The sequence below is a fragment of the Panthera pardus genome, unplaced genomic scaffold, assembly GCF_024362965.1.
Source record: "Panthera pardus isolate Hobbes unplaced genomic scaffold, ASM2436296v1 HiC_scaffold_25, whole genome shotgun sequence".
Taxonomy (NCBI): domain Eukaryota; kingdom Metazoa; phylum Chordata; class Mammalia; order Carnivora; family Felidae; genus Panthera; species Panthera pardus.
In genome coordinates this window covers 9,538,484-9,566,300 of record NW_026526821.1, presented here as the reverse complement: position 1 = coordinate 9,566,300, position 27,817 = coordinate 9,538,484, and the positions used below count along the sequence as shown (strand labels likewise).

The 27,817-nt window shown below is 43.0% G+C and overlaps 1 long non-coding RNA gene across 1 annotated transcript; it reads left to right on the top strand.

Moving 5' to 3' along the window:
• Positions 1 to 190: 190 nt before the first annotated feature.
• Positions 191 to 26,461, top strand: LOC128773446 (uncharacterized). Its single transcript, XR_008417685.1, has 3 exons — positions 191 to 303; positions 3,446 to 3,500; positions 26,427 to 26,461. It is a non-coding gene; the product is annotated as an uncharacterized LOC128773446 (long non-coding RNA).
• The last annotated feature ends 1,356 nt before the right edge of the window (positions 26,462 to 27,817 follow it).

Below are 27,817 nucleotides of genomic sequence, written 5' to 3'. Positions count from 1 at the left end.
AGAACATGACACACACAAAAAATGTAGGAAAAAATCTTTTAGAGATGTCAGGCAGTTACTAAAATATTGAGTTATTTTTCCAGATTTTGGCTCTTTAACATTTATAATTCGGCAGCCTGTATTTCCTCATTCCAAATAAAGTTACTTTCCCGTCTAATCTTGTATCAGTAATTTGGAATTCTTTTTTTAAAGGACGATCCAAATGGAAGAAGTTTTAACATCAACAAAACCACACGATGCTGAATCCTTCATCCACATTGGCCTCAGTTTCCTCACCTGTAAAATGGGTGCTAATGACACCAGGTGAGCGGCTGTAAAGGGAACATGGAGAGGCGAAGGCACTGGAAAGGGCTCACATAACAAAATTCACGGACCTAGAGTCTGCGAAAACTGGAAACAAGACCGAAGGTGCCAGGTCGCCCCCTGTCCTCATGCAGCTGCTCAACACCAGTGAAGAACTTGCTGTGACATCCGTATGGTTCTTCTGGCATTAGCTCACCACAGGGTCCCATCCCCAGGGTCTTAGTGGCCTGTCCTCGAAGAGGCGGGGGGACAATTCTTTGCTAGTTGTCTGCAGGTTCACCTTTCCTCATCCTTGCACCACCTTGCATTTTTCTGGTAAACAGAAGGTGGGAAAGAGGCGGGGGCTACCTTCCTCCCGCTTCTGCGGTTTCTTCTGGAAAGCACGGTCAGGGAAGGTTGCGTTTGCGGGCGCGTCTTAAAAGCAGTCCCCTCATCCAGAGGCTGATTTCGCGGATGTCAGAGGCGGACGGCAGAGCATCTCCGCTGTCGCCACCGCAGATGCGGCAGGGGTGGCTCCCGAGCTGGCCGTGGTGAAGCAGCTTCTTAATCCCGAGTCAACAAGTGGGTTTGAAGCCGGTAGTTCTGGTGGCAGCTTCGTGATTCTCCATACTCCTGACGTTCGCAGGCCAGTGCCGCGGTACATTTTCAGGAGTCATTCCGAGAAGGTGACCCTCCGCTCCTCCCTCGACTGTGAAGCGCCTCAGTGCGTTAATATTTTGTGCTTCCAAATCTGGACTGATGCGGGATGATGTGCAGACAGTTCCTTATTATTATTTTTTTAATGTTTATTTTTGAGAGAGACGGAGACAGAGCATGAGCAGGGGAGGAGGGGCAGAGAGAAAGGGAGACACAGAAGCCAAAGCGGGCTCCAGGCTCTGAGCTGTCGGCACAGAGCCGGACGCGGGGCTCGACCCCAAGAACTGCTCAACCGACTGAGCCACCCAGGGGCCCCGACGTGCAGATAGTTCTAATGCAGCCTACAGAGCTCTCCCCTACTGTAGGGCAAAGTGGAAGGAATCAGAAAGCTACATCCATCCGAATGTGGCCTGGCAGTGACGGGGGACTGCTGACGGGGCCTTGCGTTGTGCTGAGGAGAGGCAATGTTAACTCTCCTGTTCAAGACCGAATAGGGACACATTGTTGTATATCCATATAGACAGGTAACAGTGACCGGGGACCAGAAACCCGGTCTCTGGAATTTAAGTTTCAACCTCAAGGAAAGGGAGGAGGTGAGAGCCTGAATCAATTAAGTTTCTTTCGCCTGGTGGAAAAAGCCTGGACAACGAAATAAAGTGTAGAGCTGGAAAAGTAAATGTTGCTCTCGCGAGCATAGGCATTGCCATCAACCCCACTATAGGGTTCAAGTCACCGTATGTTGAGTGTTAACACGCGCCAGTTACCGTGCTTTCCGTGACTTAAATTCGATCATTCCACCTCTCAGAGACCCGATAAGGGGGGGGGGGGCTGATATCGTTCCATTTAACACCTGGGGAAGGGAGCCATAACCCAGGTACCCGGTGATGCACAGCTACTAAGGGGCCTAGATAGAATTCAGACTTAGGATTTGCATAAAGAGCTAGAGGGGGAACATATGAGGTGCAGGAGAAGTATGAGAAGAAGGTTTGGAAAGGGAAGGGGAGTTGGTTGATTCTTGAAAAGTCATGGGCAATATGATCCTGGTGCATGGGGAAGGATGCTGAACTCTCTAAGAGAATCATTAAGTGAGAAGAGACACGTGTTTTTCTGAGTGGGCATGGGTGGCCCTCGGGTCCTATCCCCTGGGCCATGACGGCTGCCATGAGGATCCCTCTGTTCCCATCCCCTCCCACGCGGGTGCAAGCAGGATCGTCCAGGAGCAAATGGGTCGGCCTCACATCCGCCTGTTTAGTTGGACGTCAGAGCTCAGAGGGAGGGCCCTCAGACACTAGTGGAGACACATGGGGCGTTTTCCCCTTTCATGAGCCACAAGTAGATGTGGTTGGAGAACTTGGCCTCCACGTGGAGGTCTGGGGTGACTATTGCACTACTGTGGCTGCGGAAAGGCCAGAAACAGAACAAAGGTGACTCGGGGTCCCTTGCGGCATCTTGCCCGGTTCAGAGTCATGCTCAGGAAAGGCACTTGGCTCGGCGGTCAGTTATTCCCTTTCTTGTGACCCCTTAGCCCGTGCTTCACTCACTGACCCTCATGTTTGCTCATTTGCTCCTTTCTGCCTTCTCTGCCAGAGTCTGAGCGGCACTGCATGTAAGACCTCAGGCTCCACCTGGATTTGAACCCTGGTTCAAACACTTACCGGTGATACGACCCTGGGTAAAGATTGCCCCTCTCTATAGCTCAGTTTCCTTATCCTCACCTGTAAAATGGGACAGTTTTTACTCAGAGGGCTATTATGAAGAGTCCCTGAGTTTAATACAGGTCAAATGCTGAAACCACCACCTGGAACAGTGGCTCCCAGCCAGTTAAGCATCTGACTTCAGCTCAGGTCATGATCTTGCAGTTTGTGGGTTCAAGCCCTGCATCGGGCTCGCTGTTGTCAGTGCGGAGCCTGCTTTAGACCCTCTGTCTCCCTCTCTCTCTGCCTACCCCCTACTCACACGTGCACAGTCTCTCTCTCTCTCTCTCTCTTTCAAAAATAAGTAAACACTTAAACAACAACAACAATAAAACACTACCTGGAGCATAGTAAAAGCTCATGAAATCTTAGGGTTTTTTTTTTTTCCCCATTCACTTTCAAACCATATGCTCCCGACCTCACACATTTATGTACCATTTTCATGATTTTTGCCATATCCTACACTTGTAATACCACTGTATTTGCTTAATATTTTTATTTAACTTAAATCGTCCTAAGTAATAGCATCAATGATATAAGGGATTTAATGTGCAGGTTAATTTTTTTTTTTGGTCACATCTCTTTCTTTGTCCCTTAGCAACTACAATCGAAACGTTCGCTTACGTATCCCTAAACATTATCTTGTGTACCGCCAGCGGGGAAGGCACTAACTCCACTTTAGGAAATACTTGTGTGAATAACTGTGTTTTCGTGTCGAGTTATTTTATTAACTCACCAATTTACTAATCCCTCTAGTTGTTCATTCAAGGACTCCCTGCGTCATTAATGCCGGGAATTGTTTTTTTTAACAGCCATGTACCTAGTACCTCCTGTGCTGGACCCTGGAGGGACTCAGATACGCCCCAGGTAAGTCCTTGAGTGTGGGGAGCTTGCAGTCTGGTGAGGGAGGGAGGCAGCCATGCACATAAGCAATTGCAGCACACAGCGTTACAAGCCTCCGAGAGAGGTGTGCGGAGAAGGATGGGGGCCCCAGGGGAGTCAAGGCTCCTGCAGTCAGATGATTCTCCGAGGACACAAGCTCAGCCTCCCCACTCCTGATAAAACAACAGTGGTCATGATGCAATAGTCGCTGGTTGTTGTTAAGTGCTGTGAACATCAACAAGGAAGGACGTCCAGTGCGGGCTTAGACAACACAGAAAATGGAGGCAGGAAGGATTCTGGTTAAAACGAAGATGCTTCAGCCAGTCCTCCCTCCCTCCCCCCTCTCTTGCTCCCTCCCTCTCTCCCTCCCATACATATTTATTGAGCACCTACTATGTGCATAAGCCAGAGAACATAGTCTCTGCCATCATGGAATTTAAAAATCTCCCATGGGGACCAGATATTATGGCACAAACAATCATACAGAGGACAATCCTAATCGTGACAATGGTCAGGGAGAACACAGAGTTATGAGAACATCTAGAAAACTCCAAGTAGACGAGGGAGTTAAAAGTGTCAACTCTGAGAGCTCTGTGAAATGTGAGGGAAGGAAGATCGACAGAACAAGGAGGAATTAGCCGAGGGGTTCTGGGTAGAGGCAGCTCAGCATGTAGGATGCCTGGAGACGGAATGAGACCCATGGTTTTTTCTTTGCTGGATGTTAGTGAAAGACCTTGAAGGAGGAAAGCAGGATATGAGGCTGGGGGCACAGGGCACAGGATGTTTAAGATCACCTGGGACATCGTAGGCACTGTATTGCCCACCACTGTCCTCAGTGTAAGGAAAAAAGTACCAAGATTCTAGACAAGGGAGCTCCCGGCTCGATTTTCACTGGGAAATTCTCAGTCTCAACTGTGGGGTGGAGAATGCATTGGCCAGGGCGTGCACTTGAGCTGCGTTCTCAAGTCGAGGGTAGGAAAAGTGAAAAAGAAGGTCCTCAAAGTGATGAAGCAGAGTAGAAAAAATTCCAAACAGATTCCCTAAATGAATTAATTGCCAGGGCGATCCCCCGGAGACCCAGTGGGGCCCGGGACATGATGGAAACCAATGTCATGGCTATATTGAAAGTTGCCTTCGAACTCCATGCTGTGGGAAGAGCACGGCCTTTGGAGCAAAGCAGATGGAGGTTCCTACCCTGCCTCTATGTCTTTGGCTGTTTGACCTCAACCTGCCAAGCCCCCATTTCATCACGTACAGGATGGACACAATAACGGCACTGCCCTCATAGAGACATTGTAAGGCTTAGACAAAGAACACACCGAATTTCTGGCACATAGTAGGTGATCAGTAAAGCAGAATAGATCGGTAGTGCCGTGTCACATTCTGTTTTCTGTAGATGCTGAAGGGAACCAAGGTTTCATTTTGGGTTTACCAGGAATTCTGGAGAAGCAGCCACACTGTAAAAATATTCTTTCTGATATGCTGCACATTATAGTAAATGGCATTATTCATGGATGTGTCAAAGCCATAAAATAGGAGATTTTGAGGCGATCACAGCTGTGAATGATTAATATTTTCATCCCAAGATGCCAGGGAGGTAGCAAGGCTATGTTAATTATTACATGCCTGAGCCTCGTACTGTGGGCTTCCTCCCCAAGTGCCTGTTAATTTGCTCATGTGCTGTGCAGTGAATAGGAGTAGGGAACTGTCCCCTCAGAAAACACAGCGGATCTCTGGCAGTCCTCATGTCCCCCGTAACTGCCTTATACTTCTGCAGGAGGGAAAAAAAATCCCCAAATCTGATAACAATGATGGGTTTTAAGCAGAAATGCTAAAGAAATGCTTTATCAAAGATGGCTTTGAGCTTTCCTTTTTGTTTCCTTTTTATTTACCTTTTCCTTAATTTTCTCTTGAAAATTTTAGGTGCACTGAAATCAAAAATACCTCCTATGCAAATACCGTCATCTCTTAAATTGTTTGCCGTAGGTGTTAAATTTTAAATTTCTTGAGTCCTCTCCCTGTCACTATTTAAGATGTATTTGTATGTATAGACACTGTGTCCTTTTGTATTTTTGACTCAAGAAGGGCAGCTCTATCGCCCTGTAAATATTTGTTTAGCCTTCGGTGTTGTGTCTCTTTATTTGGAGGATGTTGGTTTCTTTACCTCTAAAACCCCTCTTAAAACTACAGGTAGATTTTTAAAAATTAAAAAAAAAAAAGAAAAGAAAAAGCAAAGACCAAGAGCAATGCATTCATCGCCAACGGGAATGCGTGAATTTCTCTAAACCCCAGTGTGTTCTTCTACACTGAACCAATCCCTCCTGCAATTTCCGTAAATCTCTCTATTCATATGATTTCACTAGGATCCGTCTCTGTTGAAAAATCTAGTTGAGGCTGCCTGGCAGTCTGAAAGGGGAAGATCTATTAATTTCATCATTTGTATGAATCATGTCTAAATGATCTCAGCAGAGAAAATGTGTTAGCCATTTAAATCTCATCATTACATATTATATAATAATTACTGCTAATTCTAGTTTGGATGGGCCACAGTTTTGGCTTTCTGTCCCCTTTTTCAAAGTGGAGGATAGGGTGACCTCACCGAATGTAGCCCCTCCAGACTTAACGCCTTCCCTTGCCTTCCTCATTATGGACTTAATAGCCACATTCAACATCAAGCGTCTGGCCAACTTAAAGTCTGTTTTGTGCTCGTAATTAGTATTCATTTTGTGAACGTGGAGTTCACCCTCAGCACAGAACGGAGCCTCATGTTAATCACTGCTGTGTCTTCCTCGCTTTGCTTCTGATCCGTCCGCATCGTGAGCCTCGTCCCATACCTCATGTGTTGCCCTTACCAGCCACACGGGCACCTCCACACCGCACGGTGTCAGAATTAGAAACTTTGGGCAGATCCGTAATCACGCCGTTCTCATCAACTCTGTGCGTGTTATTCATTTCATTTCCACATTCGAACCGTTAATATGCCTTAATTTCTCTCACTTTGTGAATATTTAATTCCTCCCTTTTCAACATCATTTTTAGGTTGTGTGAATCATTTTCAAAGCCTTTGCTCTTCTCCCCGCACTATCATCTGCATATTTTATGAAATGGCACGGTTGAGTCTCGGAGGGCTCTTGATAAAAATGGAACTGGCAGCCTGCTCATTAGCTGTTTACCTGGAGCTGTGTGAATCCCCGATAATGGCACGCTCCCATTTGGATTCGAATTAGGATGCTCTGACAAATAACAACCAGAAGCCTTCTCGGGGACGTCGCCTGCCTTCCAGTGCCCTCCTCTCCTCATTTGCGGAGAGTTTCTGGGAAACTTGCTCTGGGGGCCTGTCCTAGGGAATGTTCCACCCTGACTTCAGAGGCAGCTTCATTTTTGAAGTGGAAACACAAAAGCTTTAGCAAATTAGCACCTCCAAGGAGAGTGAGATTCCCCAGAAAGGACACATTCTAAAGGTCAGGTTATTTGACCTTCTGGAGTTTTGCAGATGCCAGAAGTCAGTTCTCTGCTTTGACCGGGTGGCCAAGGGCCCCATGTTGTCTGGGGCTGGGGTTTCCTGGGGCGAGGGTCCTGTGGCTTTGAAAGCAGGAAAGTTCCAGGCAAGTGAGGATGGCTTGGTCACCCTCATGACCAACTCCATGACCTGTGTGATGCTCCCGGCCTCGAAAGAAGCTAAGATGGTCAAAGTACCATAGAGCTGAGCTTCCTGGCTTTGCACACCAAGAAGTCGAGGGAAAGGCACAGCACACACACCTGTGGACCGTGAGCTTAGCTTGCACACTTAAACTATTTTTATGAGCTGATAACCTGCATTTAAAAATCAGGAGATTCAGGGGCACCTGGGGGGCTCAGTCAGCTAAGCATCCGACTCTTGATCTGGGCTCTGGTCATCATCTCACAGTTCATGAGATTGAACCCCGCATCTGGCTCTGGGCTGGCAGCGCAGAGGCTGCTTGGGATTCTCTCTCCCTCTCTCTCTGCGCCTCCCCTGCTCATGCTCACACTCTCTTTCAAAATAAACAAATAAAAAAAAATAAAAATCAGGAGATTCACATAGAAACATTCAGGATTTTCACTTCCCTTGAAAAGCCAAAGACATGGCTATCCTGTGTCCGCATTCTTTATGGGAATGATCGCTCAGCTGGAGCTGGACATTGACTGTCCCTTTAGGTGGGGCACCTGCTTTCCAGTTTTGTCATCCTCCCCGGCTGGCTCCATTAAGTCTGTGCAGCAATCCCGTCTCAGTTTGCATTTGATCGTGTAACCCCGCGTAAAACTGAGTGTTTTGGCAGGAGATTCAGGCCTGCGTTCTGTTGTCTCTGAGCTGACTTTGGGCAAGATAAGTAAACACACTGGGCCTCAGTTTCCCCATCTGTAACCCGAGGATAATAAAGTGTACTGGTATAGTATGTTGTAGATATTAAGTTGCATAAAATATGCCCGCTGAGAAAATGCAAAGACACAGTTTAGCGGTGGCCCAGTCCAAGTAAGTGTTTATGAAAAGCATTTGTTCTTTTACTTTGTACTGTATTATCATTCGTTTTACGGAAAAATAAACCGGAACCCAGAATTGCCTGGTGAGTTACTTAGAATATAAATAGAAACCGTGTGGCTGAAAACAATAAGAGGGGGATATTATTGGCATTGAGAGAAGTTGTTGTATAATGTCGGTAGGAACCAAACATTGAGGTGCACCCAAGCAGCCCCAGGTGACTACCTATGCAATTAATGACACCGCCGACTGTGACAGGGGAAACAGAACATTCCATTCTCCACGTACAGGTAATCTTGCGTTCCTCCTCGCATTAGCAAATCCTCTAACACCTTTATGAGTTCAGCAAACCTATACTTTTTAAGCAAACTGAATGTCTTTGTAGTAGAATCTGTTTCCTGAAGATTTTCTCCTGTTGAAATGGTTTTATCCTGTAGTAGCCTTGTGACGCTGGGGCTTTTATCACTAGGCAAAAATGATACGCTATTAATACCTTGGATTTACATAGCGTTTTTCTTCCGAACAGTTCAAAGGTACTAGATGGTTCTCAAAGAAATGGTATTTGACATTAGTGAAGAAGATGTTACATGACAGGAAATAATTGTCTATCTTATTAAGTGTTTCCTTCCCCCCTCCCCCTTTAAAAACAGACTTGTAATACCACAGGCTCAGAGCTTTCCTAAGGAGATAATTTGGGAAGCTCTGTGTGGTTTGCTGGAAAGTATTTTTGATTCTGAGTTATTAGGACCTGGGCTTGAAACTCTGGTTGGTTCTTGGAGCTGTCTGGGCTTGGCACCCACAAAAATAAGGAGATTTTTGAAGAGAGTTAAATAAAGGGACTATTTACAAAACTGTGGGCAGGTATAGAGAAGCCGCCAGGATAGAGGGAGACCCAAGGAATACTCACAGAGAGGCCCTTTTGTGACCCTTGTGCCTCAGAGGCAAGAGGAAGGAGAGGTGGGTAGACTCAAGAGACCAAGGGCCATGTGGAGATGACCACCTTATCTCAAGAGGGTTCTGCTCCACACAGGGAGGGAGCTAAAGGGAAATACACTGAGATCACCCTCTCTTTTTTCCCCTCTAATTTATCGGTGGTGTTCCCTATTGGCCAAATCCAACCAGAAGCTTTGGGAAGATGAACCCTTGATAGTAGTGTATACTGCTTAGCCTCCCAAGACACTGCAAATGAGGGGCTGGTATAGAAGGAACCAGAAAGGGACAGCATAATCAGCTATGATTCTGAGTCAGTCTTTTTATCATGTCCAAATTTCCTTCTTAGCAAGCTGAAGCTACGTGTGTAATACCTACCTCAAAGTGTTATTTGAGGACAAAGTGACGTAGCACGCACACTCTCCTGGCAAGTAATGGGTCCTCACTTGAAGGATGAAATAGACCGGTGCTTTGCATATGGCCATTTCATCTATGAAGCAACACAAGCTGAGGGCTGGGGGGCTAAAAGTTTTCTGATACTCTATGAAAATATTTGAGCCCTGAAAATACAAATCATGGCTTTAAAATATAAAATGTAACTCAATAACAATAGATAAATCCTTTATCAATTTTAGATGAAGCATAATAATATTATGCATTATTCAGCTTTGTCAATGAATCAAGCTGTAACCAACTCTTATTTAGTTCTATATAAGCTTATTTAAAGTGGGATGTGTTCGATACGTCTATCTAGGACTCACTGAGTTCTCGATTAATCTGTTTCACCTACTGGTTTTCCTGGGGAAGGTTATATTTTAAGAGGTTTACGTTTATGATCATCTCAGTGTTTTGACTGAGTAGTCGAATAACAGAGCAAGAAGGGACACTGGAGAACATGGAGACTAGGCGGAAGTCAAACAACAACGACGACAATAGCAACAGCTGGTGACCCAAAGGTCATACTTAGCCCCATGATCCTTTTACATAGAAATTATGTCTTACAAAATTTTAAATTAAATTTCAAAATTCTAAGTAAAAATAATTTTAAAAGAAAATGATTAAAAACTTCTAGGAAACATTTTTTTTTTACCTCTTAATTCCTCAGAAATTACGATGCATTTTGAACGATGTCATCTGAGACTTGATGAATACAGGGTAACCCACATTTAAACATGACGTTTTGCACAGAAGCTGGGATTTCCAGTTTCTATCTAAAGTTTGGAAGGTCTCTCAATCTGGTTCTAGGTATCCCACACCAATGGCAATTGTAGTGAAACAGAATAGCTCTGAGCTGTTGAGAGGACCAAGGCTCTCAGATCAGCCCTGTCCTTTCTCACCTCTTCTTTGTTCATTGGAGTTGGAGGAACCTGGTCTGGTGGCTCCCGACTTGGGGTTCCTGAACCTGTAGAAGACCTATAGGGAGGAATGGAGAGGCATGGACCCATTTTAATATTCTACAGTATTAATGTACATCTTACCCAGAATAAAGCAACAGATCAAGTTGTTGGTTCACTTGAGTATAATAATAACGGTTGCCTTCTAATCAGGTTCTTATTGGCAGGTGATGAGCAAATAGCAATAATAATAATAATAATAATAATAATAATAAGTAAGGGGTTGTGATGGTTGGTCTGATACATAGTAAATGCAGTGCAATTGATAAGTGTGCATTTCTTGGGATGGAAGAGAAAGGGGAGAGAGGAAGCGAGTCCTTGGCAGTGGAAACTTTAAGGAAATGTCACTCCAGAGACGTTTAGTGACCTGTCCAAAAAATCACATGCCTAGTCAGGAAGTGGCAGGCCTCTTGGCTCTCAGTCCCATATCCTTTGCTTTCAAACTGCATTCTAACTTGGCAGTCAAACTTATGGAAAAACCATATTCAAACTGCATAAGCAAATCCTCTCTAACAAACTGACTTTCAGAGAGAAGATTCTCCTGCTTTTGTCCAGCTACATGCCAGCAAGGCTTTGAACAAAAATAGCTACGCTATATGGTGTATGTGCAATATTCCTCATATATAAGAGGGAACATTAGGGTTTTGTACCAGGACTATTATTTCTCATTTAAGATATTTCGTATATTATATTTTACTTTACGTATGATAATATATATGGTTTTTTTAGAGATAATAGATCACTCTTGGCTTAATTTCCACATCTGCAAATTTGGGATTATAATAAATTATTTTGTGATGGCGACTAGAGATATACACATAATATATGTGAATATTTTTTAACTCCTTAAGTGAGAGGCACATCATAAATGTGAGCCATTCTTCAATATTACTCTTGAAAAGAAATAGCCCATGGAATCTTGCAAATAAAAGATAATTCTGCAGAAAATGTCTCTGTGTCACCTTTCTAGTGTTAAGCACTTCAAGTGAAGAAGCTTCTGGGCCTCTGCTTGTATGACTGTTCACAATCTAATTGATCTCACTGTCTGAATTGTCCTTTCTTAATTTCACTGCATTACTCATTTACTGCGCTCGCTGTTGAGATATCTGCGAGAGGTAGCAGGGCTCCCCCCAACCTTAGTCAATTAGACAAGCTATTGTTTCTGATTAAGACATCACATCCCAGAGAATAATAGCAATTCGAGTTGGAACAGAGACCCTGTGGGTCATGCTGTCCACTCCCCTGCCAGCTCAGGAGAATGTTTTACATTACAGTGTAGTTTTGCGTGGTTTTCCTGATGTTGGTTTTAAAAAAATCCAAGCACTCATCAGTGTTAATTACACCCCTGTCCTGCATCCCTGCCATGACTTAATCTTACTACAGTACATTGCTGATTCTCATGAATTGGCACTGAATGATGGCTTCTTGATATCATCTCATCAAAGGACAGGGACATGGGACATTTTCTTTTGAGCAGAGAAAGCAACTGTTGTCGTTTTATTTGCTTTCGTTTTTGTAAGGAGTTGGAAGTGAATTTTATCCAAATATATTCATCTGCCAGAGTTTCTGAGCTTCAAAATTCTTAGAACGTGGTAGGTCAATTTTTCATTAACTATTCTTTTTTAAATCAGGTATCTCCATTATCAGAAGGGTTAAGCTCTCCATGTAGAGAATGGTGTCCATAAGAAAGAAGCTCAAATTTCTTAGAGACTTCTTTGAATCAGTTCTTCCTTTGCATGGGGTTCAGTAGAATGGCCTCAGTGGGGGAAAATGACCTTGAGTATGGTTAATATAAGAAGAGGTGTCGGGCGCCTGGGTGGTTCAGTCAGTTAAGTGTCCGACTTTGGCTCAGGTCATGATCTCATGATTTGTGAGTTCAAGCCCCGCATCAGGCTCTGTGCTGACAGCTCAGAGCCTGGAGCCTGCTTCGGATTCTGTGTCTCCCTCTCTCTCTGTTTGTGCTCTCTCTCTCTCTTTCTCAAAAAGAAATAAACATTAAAAAAATTTAAAATATATATAAGAAGAGGTGATTTATTATTATTATTATTATTATTATTATTATTATTATTATGCATTTTGAGCCCTTACTCTATGCTAACCACTTTGCAAAGTGCTTTACATGCATTATCTCATTTAATCCTCACTGCTACCTGGGGCCAAGGACCATTATTATACTCAAAGGAAAAAGAAGCCAGAGAAGTTATAAAACCTGCCAAGGTCACTATGCTAGTACATTATGAAGCTAAGATAATAATGATAATGATAATTATATTGACATAATATTTAATAATTATAGTTAATATTTGATAGTAATGATAATAATAATTGGAAGCCTTTTCTTTCCACCTCCAAGGTGGCACTTTGAATGGAACACAGGGCCGTGGTCATTTTGTTTTGAGCTGGAGAATTTCCAAACCTGTTACAGCATCCTAATGACCGGGACATCTATTGTATGCCACCGTTTTCCATTAAATATTGTATTTGTTGAAATTATTTCATGTAGATCTACCTCAAGTGATTTAGTAAATACATATTTTGAACATCATCCCTAATTTGGTTGGTTTTTTTTTTTTTTTGGTCATTTTACAAGTAATGCAAGCATATTATTTGTTTAAAACATTTTTTAAATCTTTTTAATGTTTATTTGTTTTTGAGAGAGGGAGAGAGAACAGGGGAGGAACAGAGAGAGGGAGACACTGAATCCAAAGCAGGCTCCAGGCTCCGAGCTGTCAGCACAGAGCCCAACACGGGGCTCGAACCCACCAGTTGTGAGATCATGACCTGAGACAAAGCCGGATGCTTAACCAGATGAGCCACCTAGGTGCTCCCATATTATGTGTTTTAAATGAAAAACAGTACAGGAGGGAATAAAATGATAAAATGGCCCCCTTCCCCTGCCAGTCTTGAGCATCTGTTCCAACTCCTAGATATATCACCTGCCAACAGTTCCATTGGCCTTCTTTCAGAAAGGTATTATAGGGGCATCTGGGTGGCTTAGTCAGTTAAGCATCCGACTCTTGATCTCAGCTCAGGTCTTGATCTCAGAGTTTTGAATTCAGGCTCCACCTTGGGCTCTGTGTTAGGTGTGAAACCTACTTAAAAAAAAAGGTATTAGAAATACTTCAGTCACTTAAGTTTCCTATGTTTTTTTAAATGTTTATTTATTTTGAGAGGGAGACACAGTGCATGTAGGGTGGGCAGAGAGAGTAGGGGGCGGGCAGAGGATCTGAAGCGGGCTCTGTGCTGATAGCAGAGAGCCTCATATGGGGTTCTAATTCACTACCTGTGAAATCATGACCTGAGCTGAAGCCGGTTGCTTAACCAACTGAGCCACCCAGGTGCCCCCACCCAGGTGCCCTCCTATGTCTTTTTAACCCAAACGAGATGACACTATGCATATTGTGCTATGCTATTTTTCTATCTTAATACATAATAACAATAATGCATAGTGTGTCTAATATTCATTAGATATTTTTCTAAGCCCTTTATATGTATTAACTCATTTAATCTTCGTGATGACTCTATGAGATATGCATATTCCTATCCCTGTTCTGCACAGGAGAAAACAGGCACATAGAGGTTAAAGTAATTGCTCAAGAACATACGTTATTAAAGGGATGAAGCTGGAATTTGATTATACCTTGGATATCTTTCAATTTCAGGAATAATGAATCTTACGCCTTTTAACTTTTGTATAATATTTCACCATTCACTATATCAGAGTCCCCTACAATGAACATTGGGGCTACCTGCTTTTTTTTTTCTATTTTAAACACTGTTGCAGTAATCATCTTTAGGCACACACAGCTTTGTGGACATGGGCAAGCTAACATTTCTAATTCAGATTCCTAGAACAGAATTCCTTGGTCAAAGTCATGTGCATTTAAGGCAGAGAAAAAGCCAAATTATCCTTTAGAGAAGTGATTCCCATTTCCCTCCCATTGTGGAAAACTCTGACAACTTCGTTCTCTTCTTAAAAACTTCCATTTTCAGAGGCTGCGGGATTGAGCATATTTTCCTTAACTTAGCTTCACCCCAACTTCCCAGACTCATTCTTTTAGAAACGCTGATGTTTTCTAGCTACTCTGACCTTCTTTCTGCTCCCTGACTGGGCCGTGTTCTTCTGTGCCCCTTTCCCTGAGTACCCGCTACTCCCTCTGCCTGGAATTCACTTCCGACCACCTTCAGTGGATACATTCTTACTTAGGTTTCATGACCCAACTCAAATTCCTTCCCTCTATTCACTGACAGACAGACCTGGTCATTCCTTTCATTAGCTCTTGGCAACCTGCATTGTAGCAGGTTCAACATGTTGACAGTCACATAATCTGTGCTGCAGAAACGTAGACTTATCTTCCTACAACTAAAATAAAATTTTAACTCAAGTGCCTTGATTTCCACCAATGGCTGAAAACTCTTAATCTCATCACCTCTGTCACCACCAAAATAATTTCCAGTAATGTCTAAGATTCTCTACCTATCCTCCTCCCTCCTGGGTTTTATAATTTTTGAAGCATTGCTGTTGACGAGACAGTCATCCTGGCATCAAAGAAGAAACTGTCCAGGGCTCATACCATCCTCTGGCTCTGCTGGTCTCCACTACTAATAGGTTATTTCATCTGGTGTTTGGGGATCGTGTTCTGGAATCTCCTTCTCATAGTTAGCATTTCTGCATTCTTTGTCTATTCTCTACATCTAAGCGTATACCCTGTGCTCCTTGGGAGCCCAGGAACTCTTGACTGGTTTCCTCATACCATACTGGCACAGTCGGTGCTCTGTGACACTGTTCTTGGAACTCTGCATCTGGACACATCTCTCAGCCCTTGCTAATAGACTGCGTGGGCGCCATATTGGTTTTGCTGGTCCCATGTTTTTGTAGTAGTGTGTTGAATGGGAGAGAACCTTTTCTAAGTGGCTTACAGGCTGACTGGGCTATGCCGGAGGAAGTGACTTACAAGTACTCATGACCCAGGATTTTCCAAACCTATCTGAGAATTTGTCCGACACCCGACTTCTCCCACTAAACGTTGTTCTTTATGAGGGGAGAAAGGCTGGGGCTGCTTCTTAGATACTGTTCTCCAAAACTCGTCTCTCACCCAGTGTAATTTTTTAAAGAAAATTTCTTTACCAGGTGATAATAAGACTACAACATCATCATATATCTGCTCCTCTTGTTTTGCTTTCCTTATGAAACAGCATTTCCACAGTCTTTTAAGCTCTTCCATTGATATTTGGAATTCTGATAAAACCACTTCTTTTCCTCTGAACCAAGCCTGGTTCTTGAAAATCAAGAGCACTTAGGCTTTCACGGTATTATTTGTTTGACAAGTTCAATGAATTGAAAATTGGCTTTAAAAAAAAAATCTGTATCTGTATCTACCTTCCCCTCAAAGGTGTTAGTGAGGGTTATAGCAATGTGGTAAAGGGTATTGGAAATCTACGTATTTTAATACCAACCTTTTACCCATTGCAGGACCTGCAATGTATTATAGTATTTTCTACACCGATTGCCATCCTTTGTTTGTTTTCCCTTCATGCCTTACCTGTGAGCTCCTCCAGGAACACTTCTCCCCACACTTCAGCAGCAGCCCTCCTGGAGACACATGTAAGTGCTCAGTGTATCAATAAACAAATATTTATTGAGCATCACTTCGGGCAAGACACTGGGCTAGGCATCGAGGATCAGCATCAATCAAAACAGAGTCACGACTTTCACGAAGCTTACGTGCTGGCGAGGGAGGTTAATATTTAATAAGTCATCAGCACAGTTTCTTAATTACAACTGTGATCATTGTTTTTATTCTTTGCTTCTACTTCTTGTTGTGAAGGCAGACCATGGGATTTCCCTTTTACTTTCTGAGGAAGGGACCCTTGAGTTGAGATGTGAAAACGAATCAAAGGTAAGCAGGCAAGCTACGGTCAAATAGAATGGAGAAGGGAGACATTGAATTAAGAAACAGGGCAGAAGTCTCCCTGGGGAGGAAGGACCTCAGCTTGTCCAAAGCTCAAAGGGAAGGCCCACTGGACTGCAGGATGAAGAGGAAGAGCGGCATGATGACAGGATGGAGCCAGAGCAAGCATTTTAATGCTTACTGAATAAATGAACGGATGAATGAGCTCAGCGCAGTCAGAGGCTTTGACTTCTGCTCTAGACTGAAAAGCTGCACAGAGTCTGTAGTTATATGATATCGACTAGCACAGCTATTCATGATGTAACCACAAAACAAACTGGAGACTGGACCAAAGGCAGAAGTGTTGGAAGTCTCCAGCACCTTCGGTACAAACGTCAACTGGTCGCCCCTCATCTACAGCAACGTCTTTAGAGCTAAACTGACTCAGAGCATTTCCCCTCAAGCCTTCTGCTTGGTGGTTTCAGTTGAGTGAAGAAGCACTTGAGAAGTAAATCATTCAACACCCTGTGTCCAGCATCAAATGGTGGCAAGGTGTCTGTTGAGAGAATTGGAATATTTACTGGAGCCCCAGATGGGCAGAGGTTGACAAGCACTCTGATCTGTCCTCATCAGCGAGAGTCAGAACAGAAGAAAGGTCCAGGCCAATCAGGCATCCTCCACGGATGGAGAACCGGGATAAACGTGGGCAGAATTGACTCAGGGTGGGTAGGTGCCAGGATGAAAGGCAAAACTCCAGGAGGATCGATCCAGTGACCACCGCTTTGAGTTAGTAACCTGGAGATGTCAAGGGAAATGTGGCAGATACCCTGTGGGGGTCTGGTTTGTGGCAACTAGCCAGTTGGAGCAAGGATTTTGCCCTCACTGTATTATCTGATAGCTCTAATAAAAGTCAGATGGGAGAGCTAATCAGATCGTTCCTTGGCCTGGACCCTTTTAAATCAAAGAGAGGTCTATTTTGGCTCTCCATGTTAAGTAGACCCAGAGACCTGACATTTTGTGTTTATTTGAAATGATAAACTTAATCATGAGCGAAATGTTAAGAGATGACAGAACTGGCCACAGTAAGGTCACATCGTGTCCCGGCCAAACATAATACAAGCTCTCGCCTTCACCGGGTTGCCAATCTCTGCCACAGGGGGACCAAGCTGCTTGCAAATGGGGACTGGAGTCTGTCTATGTGATAATTAATCCATGGCACTCAGGAAAGACTGCCAAATCTGCCATATGGTAGTTTTATGACCTGGACTGCTGTTATCTCTGGAGAAAGCTAACATCATAATCTCATTTACTTCTTATCTGTGATTTGAACTTGTACTTTACGGGGTAAAATGGAAGCACAGTGATGAGGCCCAGGATTCCAGAGCCCTGAGATGTACCCACTGAGCTTCTATCGCAAAAGTGTGCAGGAAAAGCCATGAAACTCTGACCTGGGCACCTGCAGGTGTCCTGAACTCATACTGCTTGAGTCCCGTGAAGGTATCCGATAGATGTTTTATAAGGATTCTATCATACATGTGATAGAAACGCCTGACTTGAAAAAGGAAGAGGGACTGCCTTCCAGAAACATCATGAGGGTAGAATCACATTTCCCCCCTCTTGTGTTTCTTTGGAATGTGCAGACCAGGTGTTCAGGATCAATTTTTTTACCATGGTAACATCTGGTTTGGGCGATGGAGTCACCTGTAGGATTTCCAGAGGGGGCATCTGGACTTTGGTGAAGTCTAAGAAGAGTTTTACTGAGAGGTAACTCTGAAAGTAATTCATAACTGTTAAAACTGCACATTGTGATAGTTACTGGGGCTCCACCATGGAAAAGAAAGTCTGTGTGCTTTTCCCAAATCTATGAGCTCTGTCTGTGGCCACATCCTTGTCTCTCCCACTCAAGGAGTTACGTTATAAAAGATGAAGCTAGGGGCCTGGGTGCCTCAGTCGGTTAAGCATCTGGCTCTTAGTTTCAGCTCAGGTCATGATCTCACGGTTCGTGGGTTCAAGACCCCTGCGTCAGGCTCTGGGCTGACAGCTCAGAGCCTGGAACCCGCTTCGGATTCTGTGTCTCCCTCTCTCTCTGCCCCTCCCCTGCTCGTGCTCTGTCTCACTCTCAGAATAAATAAACATGAAAAAAAAATTTTAAAAAAAGATGAAGCTGGTGCAGATCTCAGGCCATATATTCCTTTTTTTTTTTTTTTTTTTTTTTTAATTTTTTTTAACGTTTATTTATTTTTGAGACAGAGAGAGACAGAGCATGAACGGGGGAGGGGCAGAGAGAGAGGGAGACACAGAACCGGAAGCAGGCTCCAGGCTCTGGGCCATCAGCCCAGAGCCCGACGCGGGGCTCGAACTCACGGACGGTGAGATCGTGACCTGAGCTGAAGTCGGACGCTTAACCGACTGAGCCACCCAGGCGCCCCTCAGGCCATATATTCCAATTTGCAAGAAGAAACATAGTATCTCTGATGCTCTTGAAGTCAACTTAGTTTCTACTATGAACCTTGGTGTGGAGACGGCTCCTCCTCTGCTCATCGCATGGCATCGCTTTCCTAACATCTAATCTTCCCTTACTTCCTTTGATACAAGTATCCAATATCATTCAGGTTGTGAGCCAGGGGAAGAGGCAGCATCTCCCAACCATACTGGATCCCAGCAGGGGCCATGTAACACCTGGTGGCCAATGAGCCGAAAGCGCAGGTCTGTATGTGGAAGATGAAAATGGAACATCTAACTCTTCTTTGCTTTCTCCTGCTTCCTGGCCTTCCCCCCCTTTGGAATGTTGATGCAATGGCTGCAGCTCCAGCATGTTTATTATATGCTGTGTATTTTGAGAACCATTTTGAGAACAAGAAGCAGGAGAATGTGGCGGGTCATAGACTGTGGGTATATGTATACGCACGCACATGCGTACAAATATATATACCTTTATATACACACGTACATATATTTACATATACATATATCTCATGATGATGATGATAATGATGTTAGAGACATAGATACATAGCTGTTTTAATTCTCTTCTTATTTCCTCTAAGCTCTTTTTTTCCAACATGTAAACTGAGGTCAAATTGATATACAGTGAAATGCACAGATCTTAAGGGCACGAGCCCATGCTTTTGTCTAACATATGCCCTGAGGTAACCCCACAGTCAAGACAGAGAGTATCTCCATGGCTGTAGGTGATTTTCTCATGGTATTTTATTTTATTTTATTTTTATGTTTTTTTTTAATTTATTTTAATTTTAATTTTTTTTTTTTTTTTTTTTTTTTTTTTTTTTTTTTTTTGGCACGATACTTTAAAGGAGTGGTTCAGAAGCCTTAAAACCGCATGTATGCCTGCAGCCTTTGGGATGGGCTATGTCCCATTATTGACAGGGACTCCGACTGGGCGTGTCTGGGAAAGGAGGTCCGGGAATCACAGCTCACAGGAGGTTCTCAGACCCCTGGCCTTTCTCCCGTTGGTCTTCTGTGTGGTCACTCTTATCAAGAAAGCATGTCAGGATGTTTTCTGCAGAAATATTCTGATTATGTGAACTAGATCACGTGGCCTGCGATAAATCACCCTCTCTGTCCCCTGGTATTTTGAAAGCTGATGAAGCTGCTGGCTCTTGGCTCCTTACTTTGTATGCAAATGATGAATTATAGATGGGAAATAGGAAAAAGAAGGTTTTCCCTGGTTTGTCGGTTTGAAGCAAAGTGGCTTAGAGAAAGAACACTGTTCCTCTCGACTATTTATTGTGACATTGCTTAGAAACATTCAAACTCCAAAGCCTCCAAGTCTCCGGGGACATTGTTAGCCTTCTGCAGGAATTATTAAAATGTACAGAAATGTAGGCACCACACTTTATAATAATTAATCAGGGTCTGTTGATTAATAAAGCTCATTTTTTAGTCTCGATGATTCCAAGTATCATACAAAGGACAGTGTCCTTGTCATTTTGATTAAGAAACCAGACTTTGCAGTGGAAAGAAGTACAGGAATAGTTGTGCTTCTGCCGTCTCCCCATAAAATAAATATTGAATGAGAATATTAACTCGTTAACCTTGACAACAATTTGTAATTTTCATAAGGGGGGAAAACTCGCATATTCAGCAAATAAATCGCTGCGGGGATTTCAGGAAAACAAATTGGAGAGAATGAAGAATGCTACCATATGAATTCTGTCATTTTTATGGGCCAGGGTGATTAATTTGTTTGCTTAGGTCCCTCAATTAAGGCCACAAATAGTGTAAGGTGTCGAGAGCAAGTTAACCGTTAGGTCTGGTATGGAACCGTCAACTCCGCGTAAGAAAAGAAAGGTCATTTGGGAGAAGTGAGCAACTTGGCCCCCAACCCGGAGTCTTAATACCCTACCACAACCATGTTACCTGGGGTTAGCTGCTGAAGCTGTAATTTTACTCTATTAATAGTTTAAAGCTTGTTTTCACAGATAACCCCTTTCACTGGGCAACTACACGGGAAAATCATTAGGTGGAATTAGCAGTACCAGTCGCGGCTTTTCCAGGGTTATCTAATTATTTTGAACTCAATTTAACTAGGAATAGAGATAAAATAAATAACCCGTGAGCTATTTACCTCGCTGGTTAGAAGGCTTCTTTCGTCCATTAAAAAAAAAAAAAGAAAAAAAGAAAGAAAGAAAGAAAGAAAAAAAAAGAAAGGTAAGAAAAGAAATCAAAAGCATTTGAGGCTAACATCAAAGCCCTGTTTTCTTAACTTTGCATTCATCCTGGGGACCCAAGATACATATCTTCCCTCCTCTGACCTTTCACACTCTTACCCCTGACGATGTCATTTGTTGAGATACTTGTCATTATGCATGTGTTAAGCATACCGTTTTCTCCCACCTAGCCTGGCTTAAAACTTACCGCCTAGTGACTTTGGATAATCCACATTTTTGTTTGCAAGGTTTATTTGTTGTTCTTGCTGCCTCCTCTGCCGTCCCCTCTGGAGAGGATTGAGGATTTAATATGGTTGTTTTTAAATTTACTTGAACATTGACTCTTTGAAGGAGAGGTACGAATTAGTATGTTTGTGGTATGGTGGAGGGGAAAATTGTGCGAAGTGTATTTTATATTTTGCTCAGAACAAAGTCAGTGAGAGGCAGAGAAAACAACCCTTTGAGTCAATGGGAAGATCAGAGCATTTCTGCAGAACCTTGCTGTAAGGTCCTCCTTGGCTTTGCCACTTTCCAGTGACAAGATATTGGTCAAATCCCTTTATCTCATAGAGCCTATTTCCTGTTTTGTAAAACGAGGCTAATGATATTGCTTACATTATGGGGTTGACGTTAGGATTAAATGGAACACTTATAAAGTGCTCATCACAATATCTGGCACATAGTTAAGAACTGAAAAAAATGTTAGCATTGATAACAATGATGAAAGTGGATGTGTTTGCAGGTTGAGAATGACAGAAGATTAAAAGAGCAGGAATTGGATATTTAATGGAGTTAGTCTCCAGGGAAATAGGCGAGGAACAAGAACAGAGGTGAGGAAACTGGCTTTGGATTATGGGAGGCATAATGAAAGAGAGTGGTGGGGGAAGTCGGTATGTGTAAGTTTGGAAATGAAAGAGAAGAAAGATGAACGAGTCCATGCGTTAGAATCTTCTTTCCAATTACGCGTTATTCAGAAGAACAATGTCAATGCTGAATGGGGAGACATTTAAGGAGCCGGTGAAAGATAAGAAATCTGCATGGTGAAGAATGAGAGAGGCTGCTGACCTAGAGTACTGGATGGGAGACTAGGGAAAGCTTTTGATCCCACTAACACACCAGTGAATGGATGTGTGTTAGAGACATTTCCACAAGGAAGCCTTTAAAGGAAGGGCCACGGAAGCCGGTCGTTGGACAGATTGGCTCCATGCTGAGATTAAAGACCTGATCTTGGACAAAGGATAATAATAATAACAATAAAAAGGTTGATGGTCAACTGCATTATTATCTGCTGCAGAAAGCCATGTGATTTTGGTGCACGGTAGGTGCTCAATAAATATTTGTTGGATATTGGCTCTTAACTGCCTTCAGGTATCTCAGGGTTTGGGTTGGACAATGGTTTTATCCAGTGTTGTTACTGATATTTAAGAGCAAACAATATGAGCAAAAAAAAAAAAAAAAAAAAAAGGTAGTTTTGGCCCAAAGTGTAATACGAATATTCATGAGTCTTGCTGATATAAATGATTGAATAAACAAATGAATGGGAAAGAATAGACAAATATCCCATGTGAGAGAACTCCAGATAATTTATGTAGATCCTATGCTTTCAAGGAGAGGGGCCATAACTCCCCTCTTCTCAGATGTAGGGCTGCATAGTGACTTCCTTCCAAAGAGCACAGTATGGAAAATGGAGGGTCCCCTTGTATTGGAAACACCTCACCAACACTACCTGAGCCAGGTGATCTAGGTTAATATTAATGGTGATAAGTTGTGTTGATAGTATGTACAATCACGTGATGAAAATGGCACTTTTTGGTCTTCCTCCCCAAAATCTCTGACGCTAGTCTAATCATGAGAAAAACATCAGACAAATCCTCGTTGGGGAACATTCTACAAAATCCTTGACCAGTGTTCCTCGAAACTGGTTGTCAAAAATTGGGGCTCCTGGGTGGCTTGGTCGGTTAAGCGTCCGACTTCGGCTCAGGTCATGATCTCGCGGCCCGTGAGTTCAAGCCCCGCGTCGGGCTCTGTGCTGACCGCTCAGAGCCTGGAGCCTGTTTCAGATTCTGTGTCTCCCTCTCTCTCTGCCCCTCCCCTGTTCATGCTCTGTCTCTGTCTCAAAAATAAATAAACGTTAAAAAAAAAATTATTAAAAAATATGGTAAGTGACTAATTATCCCAGCCAGGAGGAGCCCAAGGAGACATGATGGCTAAGTGTTATGTGACATCTTGGGTTAGCTCCTGGAACAGAAAAAGGACATTAGGTAAAGACTAAGGAAAACTGAAAAATAGTATTGACGTTAGTTAATAATAGTGTATTGGTATTGGTTTATTCATTGTGAAAAATGTCTAATGTCAGGTGTTCTAATGTCTGTTCTAACGTCAGGTGTTCAACTGGGTGTGGGGTAGACAGGAACTCTATACTGTTGTTGCAATTGTTCTGTAAATATAAAACCATTTTAAAATAAAATAGATTTTTTTTTTAAGGCAAACAACAGTTCATCTTTATAGAGAGTGATGAATGAGGAGTGAGGCTGGGGATTAAAAGAAACATTATCTGGTTGGCATATGGGAAGGAAAGAGTCCAGCTCCAAAAGGGAGATCAGAAATGTTAGTGTTTAGAGGGCACCTGGGTGGTTCAGTCAGTTGTGTCTGATTTTGTCTCAGGTCATGATCCCATGGTTTGCGTTCGGGTCCTGCAGCAGATTCTGTGCTGACAGTGCGGAGCCTGCCTGGGATTCTCTCTCCCTTTCCCCACTCGTTCTCTCTCTCTCTCTCTCTCTCTCTCTCTCTCTCTCTCTCTGTCCCTGTCTCTCTGTCTCTCTCAATAAACAAATAAATAAATAAGCTGAAAAATAAAAAAAGAAATGTCACTGCTTCACTGCCGTGGACCCTGACAATCTGCTTCCTATTGCTGAAACAAAGGTACACGTTGGGGAGATTCTCAAACAAAGAGAAGTGTACCCACCACCTTGAACAACTCTGCGGCTATTCAACAGGTACTTCTACAAGCCCTGTTCCTTTCCTCTCTCCTCTTCCCTTGAGGCGATTTACTTCAATTCCCTTTGAAAATAGCACTTAACTTCTGTGCCTCAGAAAATAGCACTTAACACGTGCCAGTTTGGTGACAATGTGCCATTGGGTTGGACAATGGGGAGCTCTTAAAACAGCATCCAGCACAAAATTGCATTGGAAATGTGAGCTTTCGCGGTTCCTACTTTTCCCCTTAGTTTAAATAATATTTAAAATGATAGACCTAACATTGTTGGATCATCCTCTAATTGTTAAAAAATTTAGGGATTGTCAACTTGTTTGGATCAAGATACGAAGCTCTCAAGGGAACGTCCTTGTACATAAGTATTTGCTTCTCTGATAACTTCTTTTGGATAAATGACCAGAAGTGGGATTATTAGAAAGTCAAAGGATCTGAACGATTTTAAGCCTCTTGAAGCATATTGCAAAATTGCTTTCAGATAAAGAATAAACCACGCTATACTCTCATGGGTAATATAAAACGCTGTCCTTCAATGGTGCAAATATATTTTCCCCTTTATACTATAGACTCTTTTTTATGTTGAAAGAATCCCCTCGGTTTTGCGGTGGAGGCTGCCTTCCCCTATAGCTGCTGAAATGGTCATGTTTATGTCTCCATGTTGCTTTGAAGCCAAGGTGTTGTGTCAGCTCTTGCACTGAGATGCCCAGACCTGCCCAATATTAGAATGGGAGCTGGTGAGGCAAAGAAGCAAAATGCTGCAGGGACATCCTCCCAGTAGCTGTCGGGTTCTGAGCCTCAGAGCAGGTTCTTAGAGGAACACTGGCAGGGAGCTGAGACAGCACTCAATGTCATGGAGTATTGACAGGCCACATGGCAGGACCTAGTGCTGGGGGCTACTTGTGTATGTCGCCTGAGGCCATGTGGCTGGCCACTAGTCCTGGACTTCATTCCCAGCTTTCCCAGAAATGCTGTGAGTGACCCAATAACATTATGACAAATTACCGTCTTGCTAAAATCAGTTGAAATAGGCCACTGCTACATGCAAGGAAGGCCCCTATGGTTATAAATATATCATCTCAGCACCCCTCCACAGCAACGCGTATTGACATAGTTTTCATCTCTGTTCACCTGCCGGGTAAAAATCTGATACTCCTTGGTTTTAAAGATCACTGTTGGGGTGCCTGGGTGACTCAGTAGGTCAAGTGTCCAACTTTGGCTCAGGTCGTGGTCTTGTGGTTTGTGAGTTCGAGCCCCGCGTCGGGCTCTGTGCCGACAGCTCGGAGCCTGGACCCTGCTTCAGATTCTGTGTCTCTCTCTCTCTCTCTCTGCCCCAACCCCATTCACGCTCTGTCTGCCTCTCTCGAGAATAAGTAAACATTGACAAAAATTTTAAAGATCACTATTGAGTTTAAGAACCTTTTTACATGTTTCCTTGTCAACTGGCTTTTACACTCTGCTTCCCCCCTCCCCCCCCATAGAACACGCTCCACCTTCCTCATAGAAAATGAACTTGAATGAACTTGGAGGATCTTAAAGGAAGAGCACACAACGGGAGCGTTACGTTTCTTTCTTCCACTTCTCTGAATTTTCTTTTTCTTTTCTTAATCGCTAGAATAGGTACTATTTCTTGTCTATTTTCTATGAGCTAACAAATTTCCCAAGGGCTTTCCATGCAGTATTTCATTGAATCCTTCAAAAATCCCCTGAGATAGGTAACATCGCTGTCCCCATTTCATGGATGAGAAAACGAAACCAGAGAGGGGTTATTAACTCCTCTGTGGTCACCAACTGGCAAGAAGACTATAACCCACAAAGCCTAATTTACAGAGATGGAAACCTTTTCCACCTCACTAGGCCCTGTGTTATTTCTCTGTTGATTAAAAATCACCAACTATCATAAAACCCTAAGAAGAACGGACATACGAGGAGATCATCAAAATTACTAACAAGTCATTACTACAACCTGTCTGTTGTGGGGGGTTCCTGTTTTAACATATCTATTGGCAGAGGATTTCAGGTTCTGCATTTTAGTTGAAATTCCAGGTTTTCTGAAGATCGATGGGATCTGCAACTTTCTATATGAATCCTTGCAATAGCTTATTAAAATGAGGCAGTGGGGAAAATGCTGGGGGAGGTAGTCATTCATTTACGGCAGGTTTCATTGACTAATACCAGCGAAGGTTTCTGTTCTGCTTTTGTTTCTCAAAGTGCTAATAGCAAGATTCTGTCCCTGCAATCCTATTACTGGTGGCAATGGAATATAATCAGGCAGTACCTGCAGGATAAGTCAAAAGATTAAATTAAGTTGGGATTTGAATCCCCACTAAACACAGAATCAAACAAAGATTAGATTTCTGGACCTCAGTCTCAGAATGGCTTTCAAGGGCTTCTCTTAAACAACAACAAAAACATCATTATTCACTTTGACCACTGGCATGTTAAAAGGAAATGCAGACAAAGAGAGACGAGGGAGAGAAGGGACTGCCATAGGATGGAGTCCTGTTCTTTATTCCCTAAGTGCCTTCCAACTTCACAGAGCTTGTTCATTTCCTGACCGACCGCAGAAGTCCCGTGTTGAATTCACATTTGACGCCACGAAGGAATCCAAGTGGAAGAAGGTGTATTTCCAAAACTAGAATCCTGAAAATCTCACCTTAATCCATCGTCCTGCTTCCGGATACAAAGCCAGATTAGCACAAGACTCATCTGGGTTTGGAAAAGCTACTCGGAAGAAATTCTGGAAAAGCTGTAATGTAGGTAAGTATGGGCACTAAAGATGTGAAAACGCAAAAAACCCACCAAAAACCAAAACCAAACAAACCAAAAACTGGAGGGGAGTGCAGGGGATGGTTTTTCCTTCCTTGACTTCTCCATCATCCATTTTCTGTTTTTGCTGAAGGTAGACTTCCTGTTCCTAACTGTGCTACATGATCACCTTTTTTAAGCAGATCAAATTATACGAAATCAAGTTTTAACAGTGATTCTTGACAATGGAATTTTTTCCGGGCTCCTGCATTTCTCTTTGATGCACTTCCATCAAGAGCCACTTCCTGAAGACAACCTGACTCCAAATTACCTTTTACAGTTCTTCGAGAGATTTCACTCTTCTTATGGTCTTTTTCATAAAGAAACAAAGGTTTAACCGCTTTCTGGGATGAGAGAGCAAGGAAACCATACCACAGTGAAGGTGCCAGTTTGTGCCTCAGAATATACACAAATCTCTGCACGTCAATAATCTTCAGAACCACATTTTAATCTGACAATGCCAAAATTCTACCTATTGCATTAAATATAGAACTCAATAATATCAATTATTGTAAGAATAACTAAAATTTATTGATTTCTTATCACATGTTGGGCATCTCCTCAGAACTTTGTATACATGAGCTCATTTAATTCTTTTTTTTTTTAACGTTTTATTTATTTTTGAGAGAGAGAGAGAGACAGAGTATGATTAGGGGAGGGGCAGAGAGAGAGGGAGACAGAATCAGCACACAGCCCGACGTGGGGCCTGAACCCGTGAACCACGAGATCATGACCTGAGCCGAAGTTGAACACTTAACCTACTGAGGCACCGAGGCGCCCCAAAGAGCTCATTTAATTCTAATAACAATGTTATAAAGCAAGTACGATGATTAGATGAGGCCTTGGGAACTGATATGGAGAGGTCACTTACCCAAATTCACAGAGCTGGCAAGCAGAGGAGTTGGGGTTCAAACCCCAATGGTTGGAAACCAGATCTCATGCCGCTCATGATAATACAGGACTTCCTCTGCAAAGGATACTAAAAACCAATTTAGAGTATATTTTTTTTTTCATTTTCTGCCCTTGTCCATTATTTACAATTTAAAACGGTTTCCTTCCTTGGCCATCGATGTTTGCATCTGCCCCTTGTAGTGGCCATTAATGCTTTCTGCCTGCCCAGAA